This window comes from Xiphophorus hellerii, chromosome 19, assembly GCF_003331165.1.
Source record: "Xiphophorus hellerii strain 12219 chromosome 19, Xiphophorus_hellerii-4.1, whole genome shotgun sequence".
Taxonomy (NCBI): domain Eukaryota; kingdom Metazoa; phylum Chordata; class Actinopteri; order Cyprinodontiformes; family Poeciliidae; genus Xiphophorus; species Xiphophorus hellerii.
The window spans coordinates 20,431,923-20,440,840 of record NC_045690.1 but is presented as its reverse complement, the minus strand read 5'-3'; the positions used below and the strand labels follow the sequence as shown (position 1 = coordinate 20,440,840).

General features: G+C 39.7%; 1 long non-coding RNA gene across 1 annotated transcript; it reads left to right on the top strand.

The window, feature by feature from the left end:
- Positions 1-697: 697 nt before the first annotated feature.
- On the top strand, positions 698-4,264 carry LOC116709057 (uncharacterized). Its single transcript, XR_004336810.1, has 2 exons — positions 698-892; positions 1,869-4,264. It is a non-coding gene; the product is annotated as an uncharacterized LOC116709057 (long non-coding RNA).
- The last annotated feature ends 4,654 nt before the right edge of the window (positions 4,265-8,918 follow it).

The following is an 8,918-nucleotide window of genomic DNA, read 5'->3' as shown; positions in this document are numbered from 1 at the left end:
TGAACTATGTGTTATGGATCACATTTTTTTTAGGTTTCACGTGTTACGATAATTCAGTTTCACAGTGTAAGCGCTGTGAAGCAATAACTTTTAGCTCCAGCACAATGTTTTGATCCCTTCTGAATGTGTTGCTCAAAGGTGACAGGACAGGGAATTCTGCTTTGATTAAATAGCTTTAAATTTTATTTCAAGTACGGCCTCCTGCAGAGTTTGTGACTTTGTATAAGTTGCGAAATGTAATTACTGCGACAGAATTACGAGTTGTAGTTTTATTGGAGAAAAATCACAGCTTTTGAACCAAAGGCGGGAGGTTCTCTCCCACTCTCAGTCGACGCTGCTCGCAGCAGGAAGAGTTGCTGCTCAGTCGTGTTTTGGACTCCACAGAGGAAGCGCTCGCAAATGGATGGCCAGGCTAAATGATGTTTGGGGTAATTTTTCCGGGTCTTATAACAGCTTATATTTCAAAACAGCCTTTCCTCCAGAATGAGGTCGGTAAAAACACGAGGAGCACAGTCCACAGACGTCCTGCGTGGTGCCTGGCCGCGAGTAGGCTTTGTAAACGTTCATTATTAAAAATGTTAAAGACGAGTTAGACCATATTTGAAAAGCCCTGCGGCGACTCGGTTCTGAGAAACACCATGACACAATCTCCTGGGAATGTGCCTTCCCCGTCTTAAAGCACAACATTTCTCAACACGTGCGTTAAACAATTAGACAATGTTTATTTCAGTAGATTCTGTGTTCGTTTCGTATCAGGAGATTTCCCACTGGAATGACAGCTTCATAGGAAAGCAGGACATGAAGCACAAAGGAACTTCAGGGAATCGCTGAAAGGATATCAGATAACAAAAGAAGATCTGCCTGAGGTTAAACCAGGAACAGTAAAGAGCAGGTTAGCTCACAATAAATGCTCCAGGGCAATAGCCTGTTTCCTAATGCTTGATGTGACTGACTGGATTTGTTGCATACATTTACTGTACATCTCCAGGACATATATTTAGCTCTTTTTTTGTGAAAATATATTTATTAGCTTGATTTGGAAAGTGATTGAAACATTACCCAGCTGGAGGGAACAAATTAGGATCCATTTTGCTTTTTTTTGACAAAGGCTTTATTTGTTTTTTTGTTTCTATTTAAAGTGTCTCAGTATTTGAAAGAGTTAATATCGAGAGAACGGACTCAGCCCACAGCATCACAGATCACCCACTGTGCTAAACAGTGGACTTGAGTTGCTTTTCTAAATACTCAGCGTTTGCCTTGCCTTGGAGAATCACATCCGTTCCTCACACAGCCGTATTTGTCTTTAGAAATTATAACTACAGCACGTCAATCATCTGAAAAACAAACTGACTTTGTGTCTAACCTCCCATGCAGCTTGTAGCTTGGCTTCTTTCTGTGGCGGGAAGAAATGCGTTGGTGGCCTGGAGTTCAAATCTCATCCTGGAGTCTTTCGGCAACAATTTTCCATCATCTCTTCCTCCAGAAATCCAGAAAACAAGCATGTTAGGTTAAAAAACACAACTTAATAATTAATTTTGGTAGTGAGTGAATGGTTTGCCCAGTGTGTCTCTGTGACGAACGGGCAATCTTCTCAAGATGCACCCAGCCTCTCATCCATCTGTGCGTCACTTTTTATTGTAAAACAATCCTTCACAACTGGAAAGTTATATAAAGTTTATAAAGTCTAAGAAAACCGAAAGGAAATCAGACAAGAGAAAGAAATTTCATCTTGTTTTACGTCGTTTGCTGAGAAACACAGGCCGGCATGTATACATTTCTCTAGTGCTATTACATTCTTTAGAAGGAGTCTTTCAATATTTTTTTTTTTTGTTCTCTGTATAAATTTTTCCTCTCTCTCTGCTCTGAAGCTAGATAAAAAGAAGCGACCGGGGCGGAGGAGGCTGAACCTGCCTGTGGGGTGTTCTCTACAACAACATCTCAGATCAGTGTCTCCTTTTTGCTCTTCTGATCTGCGCAGCTCCCATCAAAGACACCGGAGCTGCCTGGCTGCGGCGGCGTGGATGGGCCCAGCCCTGCCCGCCGTGCGCGCGCGCGCACACCCGCAGCCATTTCTCTTGCCCTCCACAGGTAGTTGGGTTACTAACAGGCTGCTACAGGCCGGCATCTGGGATCCTGGCTTGTGTGCGTTTTTGTCCGTGTCATTGTATGCTTGCTGAAAGCTAAACAGACTTGCCAGAAAGGGCAGACATGTTGCCGCACGCCGCCCAGATCTGCTGTGCTCATCTCAGAGCAGTACGCTGTAAGATAATCTTTATATAACACTTTCTGAAAGGGTAGACGGATGTTACACGGGGGAAGAATGCGCGGCGATTTGTGGGATGAAATGCAGACATGACAGAGACTAAATAAATGCAGAATTTATGAGAAAACCTACGGAAATGTTAGTAGTTTTTTTGGTAAAAAAAATAAAACAAGATTTCCACTACTTTGGATTTTGCAATCCCCTTGCAACAAAGCTTTCTAGAAATGAAAAGCACAAGTCCATGGAGGTCAAAGGGCAAAAGGGTTACACACACACACAAAAAAACAAACTTGCCTCATTCCAAAAGCATTACCTGGATGTATTACACCTAAGTCTTCAGCTGTGAGGGTTAAACACATTCTGTTAAAGTCATCGGGGGAAATTCCCAAAAACAAAGTCTAAAATCAAGCAGTGCAAAGATTTTTATTTTTCTTATTATTTTCTTCTCTTTTTTTGTGTTTGATTGATATGACATGTGGACGGATTAAGTTTTAAGTCTTAAAATCCTGCCTTTAAAGAGGAGTCAAATAAATTGAGGGAGCCACAAAGTCGATGATTTACTTTGGGGAAATTTGGACATAGCAACAGCGAGTCTCCAGATTGGACTCCTCTTATCAGAGTAGTTATTTCAGATACGGCTCACAACTATAACAAGGTGACTCATTTGTGTCAGAGAGCGTAACTGCAGCAGTTAAACCAAACAACGTCTCCACTGAGTCAGCTCAGACACTGAAAAGTTTATCATCAACTCATCAGCATATTTCTCCAACTCGTCCCCCCTGTACGAGGTTTTCTGACCGTTAGCTGCATAAAGTCAAAGAGTATCTTTCACTCTGGGAACATCAGCTGACAAATTGATTCTGCTCGACCTCCATGGCTCAGCAAGCATCTGTAGACAGGCTCTTGTCGACCATATCGTAGATTCGAGATAAAACAGATAAATAGATGTTTGAGCATCTTTATTGCCATAACAAACATAACAATGTCAGAGAGTATTTTATAAATATGGTCAATGTTCTGTCTAAAAAAACGCGATGCACTGATCTGAGATTTCTTTGGGTCCGATTTCCAGTCACCAACTTTGCAAAAACCTGCTGATGTCGACATTAAAATACTTTATTTTTGCTTTACTTAAAATTTAAATAAAGTAGGGGTTTTATCTTCTCTAAAACACTGAAAATCTACAACTACAATCATATTCAATTATGAATTAGTAATAAATTCCTGAAATAAATGGGATTTTCAGTATTATTCTAACTGCAGGTTATTGAACGTGGGTCCAAATAAACCCAACTAAAAAAAGAATAAAAATTCTCCACATGTCTTCTCTACTCCTTTTCAAGACTGATTATACCTTGCTGACTTTTTTAAAATTTCTTTTTAATTATTGTTTTACTTGCTCAGGATATGGTGCTCTGCCAAACTGGTTCAAGTCTCATTTGGCAGGATGAGGCTACTTTATTTGCTAATTATTAATCTGAGCAAATAAGGGAGGTTCCTCCAGGCTCCGTTATACTGCACATTGTTTTTCTGTGCCACCTCATAGCCACTGCAGTTGCTGAGTCAGCGTGTCCAAAATGTCATCATTTCCTCCATCTTAGTGGAGGAAATACAGAAGTTATTGTCTTTGATTCTGGAAATGCAGGATTATGAAATCAGCTCCCTCTGACAACGAGGCTAAAGCCAATGCAAAAAATAACAAAAAAAAAAAAACACCAAAACAAAACTGGGTGTGATTATTCATCTCATTGCCTACTACCATCTCACACATGTTTACTCCAGTTGCTATACGATGTCAAGATTGCTTTACGACGTCACTTTTATTGTGTTTTATTTTATTTCTCTTTGTTTTAATTGCATTTTAAAGTTTTTCTTTTCACGTCACGCCCACATTTTCAACCCACTACTTGTTTTTTAATGCAATTTCATGATCTCTGTTCCTTTATTTTCTTGTAAAGCGGTCTAAATAACCTGGGATGTAAATAAACGTACATTTCTGCGCCGTGTGTTCCACTGTTCATTAATTTATTGTAACTTTGCATGAGCCTTGAAGAGTCTGTCTATCATAAAAGGTTATTAATTATTGATATCAGCATAACAGAATGTCACAACATGAGTTTCTAAGAGAGCAGCCTGTATTACACAGCTCTGCAGTTAAACAAGATTTTATTAAAACAAAGAAAGGGGAAATGATTACAGACCTGTGATTTTACACTCTGTTCAGTGTTTCGTATTAGACTGTAGCACAATTTCATAGTGAGAATTACACACTGTAATCAATCTGAGTCTGTTTATTGGCTTACCTATAAACTGAACATAGCTAACAATTAGTCTTTTCCACTCAGTAACACACAGAAGAGGAAAATATAGTACAAATAAACTGCATGCCAAGTCATGGTGCGTTCACTGAAAAAAAAAAACATTCTAGTTTCCCAAATCAAACACAAAAACTTCCAGTTTTTTGTGTTTGATTTGTGTTTCGGTAAATCTATTAGCGCAATAAATGTTCTTTATCTGTTTCAACTGGGTGCTGCATGTCTAAAAGTTAAGCAAAAATGCAGAACTTTTAAGATCTTCTCTCCGTGCAACAAGTAAGCGTCACGTTGAAGAAGCAAAATGAAAGTTGTGCGTTTTTGTGTGAACCAAATTGTGTGCTAATGAGCTTGTCAAGAGCCACAAACTGTAGACACCCCTGGCACAAATCCCTGAAAAACAACCTCACAACCGTGAAGTCGGTTAAACGTTTTCTCAGCAGTACTTGTCTGTCAGGAGGCGATTGCGCAAGGCAGTCTTACATCAGACACCCTGTGACTGCTTTGATAAGAGTTGATGGACGTGATTGCACTTCACGCCTCAGGTCCTTCTCATAGTGGCAGGGCTATATACTGAGGCAGGACGAGACATGCTAAGGCTAAGGGGGAAAAGAACACAGGGATTGTCTCTATTGCCCGTTATACACATAAAACAGGATTTGTAGAAACATGCAGTACAGCCGTCTATACTAAAAGGGCCAGAAAACCAGGTCATCTAACTCTGAGGGAGACTAAATAAGTTCAGGGCTAAGTTCAAGTACATATCAGCACAGTGATTAACCTATAAACCACTGCTTTACAATGAGGTAGCATTCATTTACAGACAGGGATAATCACACTCAGCATCATGGTGCACACTGGGCATGTCTGTGTTATTCTGTCCCATACCAAGAAATCTCTGCGACAATCAGTGATACAGTCCAGTTACAGATAAGTGCAGCTGTTGCCAAATTGAGTCTGGAGCTCTTATTTTATTTCACAATTCAGAAATTAGCGCTGATAATGTCTGCAGTGCATTCTTTTTCATTTTGGGATGTATCCATGCCAACACAGCCCACAAAACAGAAACAACAGGATTTTGAGGAAAGAACTGACAAAGAGGAAAAGGTCAGACTTTTTATATAGAAAGTAGAAAGGCTTTTTTTTTTTTTACTCCAACCATATTGTACAGTCAAGACAAAACAGATTAATGCATATTTGAGAATCTGCATTTCCATAAAAACCTTTAACAACATCTGAGAGCATTTTCATGATTCACAATGTATTCACTGGAGAATCCTGCAATTTATTATACAGGTGTCTGTGCAATTAAACCCAACTGAAAACATGCAGCTTTTTATCCTCTTTACTCATTTACAAAGACAGACTTCAGTTTGGTAACATTTTCTTTTTTTTATTATTTTCTTTGTAGTTTTCTCTTTTTTTAACAGCATATTACGTGGTACTCTGCCAAACTGGATCAGATCTGATTTGGCCACTTTGTGACATGTGGTAATTAATTGTGTGTCTGCAGGTGGTTCCATGTTGTCCCTGAAATGACATCATAATTTTGAAGTGACTGTAAATGAATTCACTGGTAACACATCTGTTAGCCAGGGAAGCTACCTGTACAGCACTGCTTTTTCCTGCTGATGTGACTCTGTTCGGATTCGTTCCTATGACCCTTCCTACTTAATGACGCGACGGATTGCTTAAATCCCGCAAATATTCTCGAGGATTTCATGTTTGTTTCACATGGATTTGTGGAGCATCTAGAAGCTAAAACCAGAACCACCACTGAGAGCGGCAGGATGATGCTCCGGGCTGAAGGCATGTGACAGATGCTGATCATTTCCTGCGTGTTAACACGATTCCTACAATCAGTTCATGCGTTTCTATCTGAACGGTGGTGAAAATATTAATGCAAATGTTTTGGTTTTCCCATTTCTGATTGGACAAGGATTTCTGAGAAATGAAATGATGAACAAACTCATAAATCATAAGAAGAAAAGATCTTTACATGGCTAGGAAAAGTTAAGCAAAAAACCAAAAAAAAGATTATTCTTCTACGTCCTAAGAGAAAAATCAGATGCGCCTTTCCAGTCCACTTCAAGACTACAAAGAAATTAGTAAATGTTGGGATTTTCCCACCGTCATTTGTGCCACTGCATTGATGGAGAGTTCCTGTGTTTTTCCAGGTCTTCTTGCTGTTCAGCCAATTGCGACAGATCAGCTGATCAGGTGTATTGAAACAGCTCACAGTCGCTGCTGATGTAAAATTAGCATGGCAAGCTATTTGGTCGAGAAACAGCAACAAACTTAGCAACCAAGTTGTGAAAGTGTTTACATTAAATATCCTCCAATAAATAGAGCTCTAAGATTTGAGTTCTTTGAAAATCTCAGAGAACCAATGCAGTTTTCTACAAACTGATAGTCTGCGACAGGTGAGCAAAATACCACCAAAATTATTTTCAGGAAAACCTCTCGTCAAAATCTGAACCGTCCCTTTGCAGCCTAAAATTAGATAAATAACCATTTTGGTTTTCTCTCACTGAAACGCTGTGATTCTGTCATAATACTGAAAGGAACATGACAGGCACATTAGTTGATCTTTGTTTAAGTTTTTCTTTTTTACCTCTAAGATGTCTCGTTTCAAATGACGGATACTCCGCCTTTGACAAAGCTGCAGAAACATGCCAGCACGCCGCTTGTATTTTCAGATTATACAAGAATCAATCAACAGGTGAAGGCCACAAGGTTTAGGGAGAGGAGGAGCCTTTGAGAGGTTTCTTCTAGAAAAAACGTGTTTCAGCAGAGAGATTTTATGAGCTTGTCACATATGACCTGATTGCTATACAAAGCAGTTTCCACGCCCAAAGGCTGCCATTCTGCCAGGTGTGTGTATTCTTGCTGGCAACTTGTTTTTTTTTCTTTTTCTGGGGGGGGGGGGTGTCTAAGACACCTGAAGAGGGTTAGAGACCAACAGGACACACCTTCTCCCCTGTTTCCATTTCCCAATTTACATTACCGTAAATGTGTGGTTAACCAGGAAAGAGGCAGCTAGTGCAGGCAGAGCAAATCCTGAGGGAAGCAGATTTCTTTGAGAAATCCAGTTTTTTTTTCGGGGGTTTGGTGAGATCAGAGGTACTGTGGATTTGTCAGGGGCAAGCCTGCAACAAGCCTAAGGACCGGGTGATTATTGTGGCAGAGTTTATGCACTTTTGGTTTGGCTAGAGAGCACATGTTGCCTCTCTGAGCTACAAACAAGCTCAGATATCAAGGCCAAAAGTTAGCTATAGCTTCTGAGCCTGGAGACCGGAGAGAAGGAGATAGGAGATGGGAAAGAAAGCTGGCGAGCCAAAAACAAGTCCATGAATGAAATAAACAGATACGGAGAGGAAAGGAAAGAGCGGAGCAAATGACAGAAACAGCATGAGAGAGCAGAGAGATGGAAGGGATGAGGGGGGTGGGGGGAGGGAAGAAGAGGAGGAGGGAGTGACTGAGCATTGCTTTTCAAGAGCAGAGAGAGAACAAAGGCTCTTTTGTGTGGAGTGCTGAGAGAGTGAAGTGGAGCCAGGGCTTAGGGAGTGTTTAACAGTGTACACCGACTGCATTCCTGCAGTGTGATTACAAGACGCGTTTAATTTATACTCAGGAAATGGACTTAACTCTTTGCTTTCCTTGTTTTCCATTACACTCGACCTGTATCTGTTCCCATTCTCGTTGTGTTTTAATGCGATCAGGTAAACCCAGTCAGAGTAAACTTTAAACTTTCACACTGTATACACAACTCACTTTTTTTTTTCTTTACAAAGGGGTCAATTCTACCCAACGTTGAGGCTAACTTATATATATTAAAACGCAGAGAGTTTTACAGCGTAAAAATTCAATTTTACTTAAAATCATGCGTCTGTTTGACTTTAACAATCGACCATTAATCTTTTCTACTTTTCTGTAGGAAGACATTTCAAAATAAAATTCTTGTAAAAGCTCATAAGCACTTAATATTTTACCTCTCTTGAGCTCTTAAATCAGGTGGGGCCAAGATCAAAGTGGACATTTATCTTCTTAGTCAAATGTCAAAATTGTTCATGTTTATTTACACAGGAAGTGAAGATAGAAGGTAGTGTACCATCAATGATCTTCCTACATGAAACACAAACTTCGAATGGAACATCCAGAATATTTTATTGCCATTTTATTTTTTGCCTTTAGGTACTTTATTTTTAGACAGATGTTCCAGATGACTTTATTATGGCTTTATTAGATAGATTTGTCAACAACACAACAGAGATTGGAATCGATCAACAAAAGTTCAGTCAAGTGTGTTACAATACTCAAACATTGCATGTGGACCTTAAAAG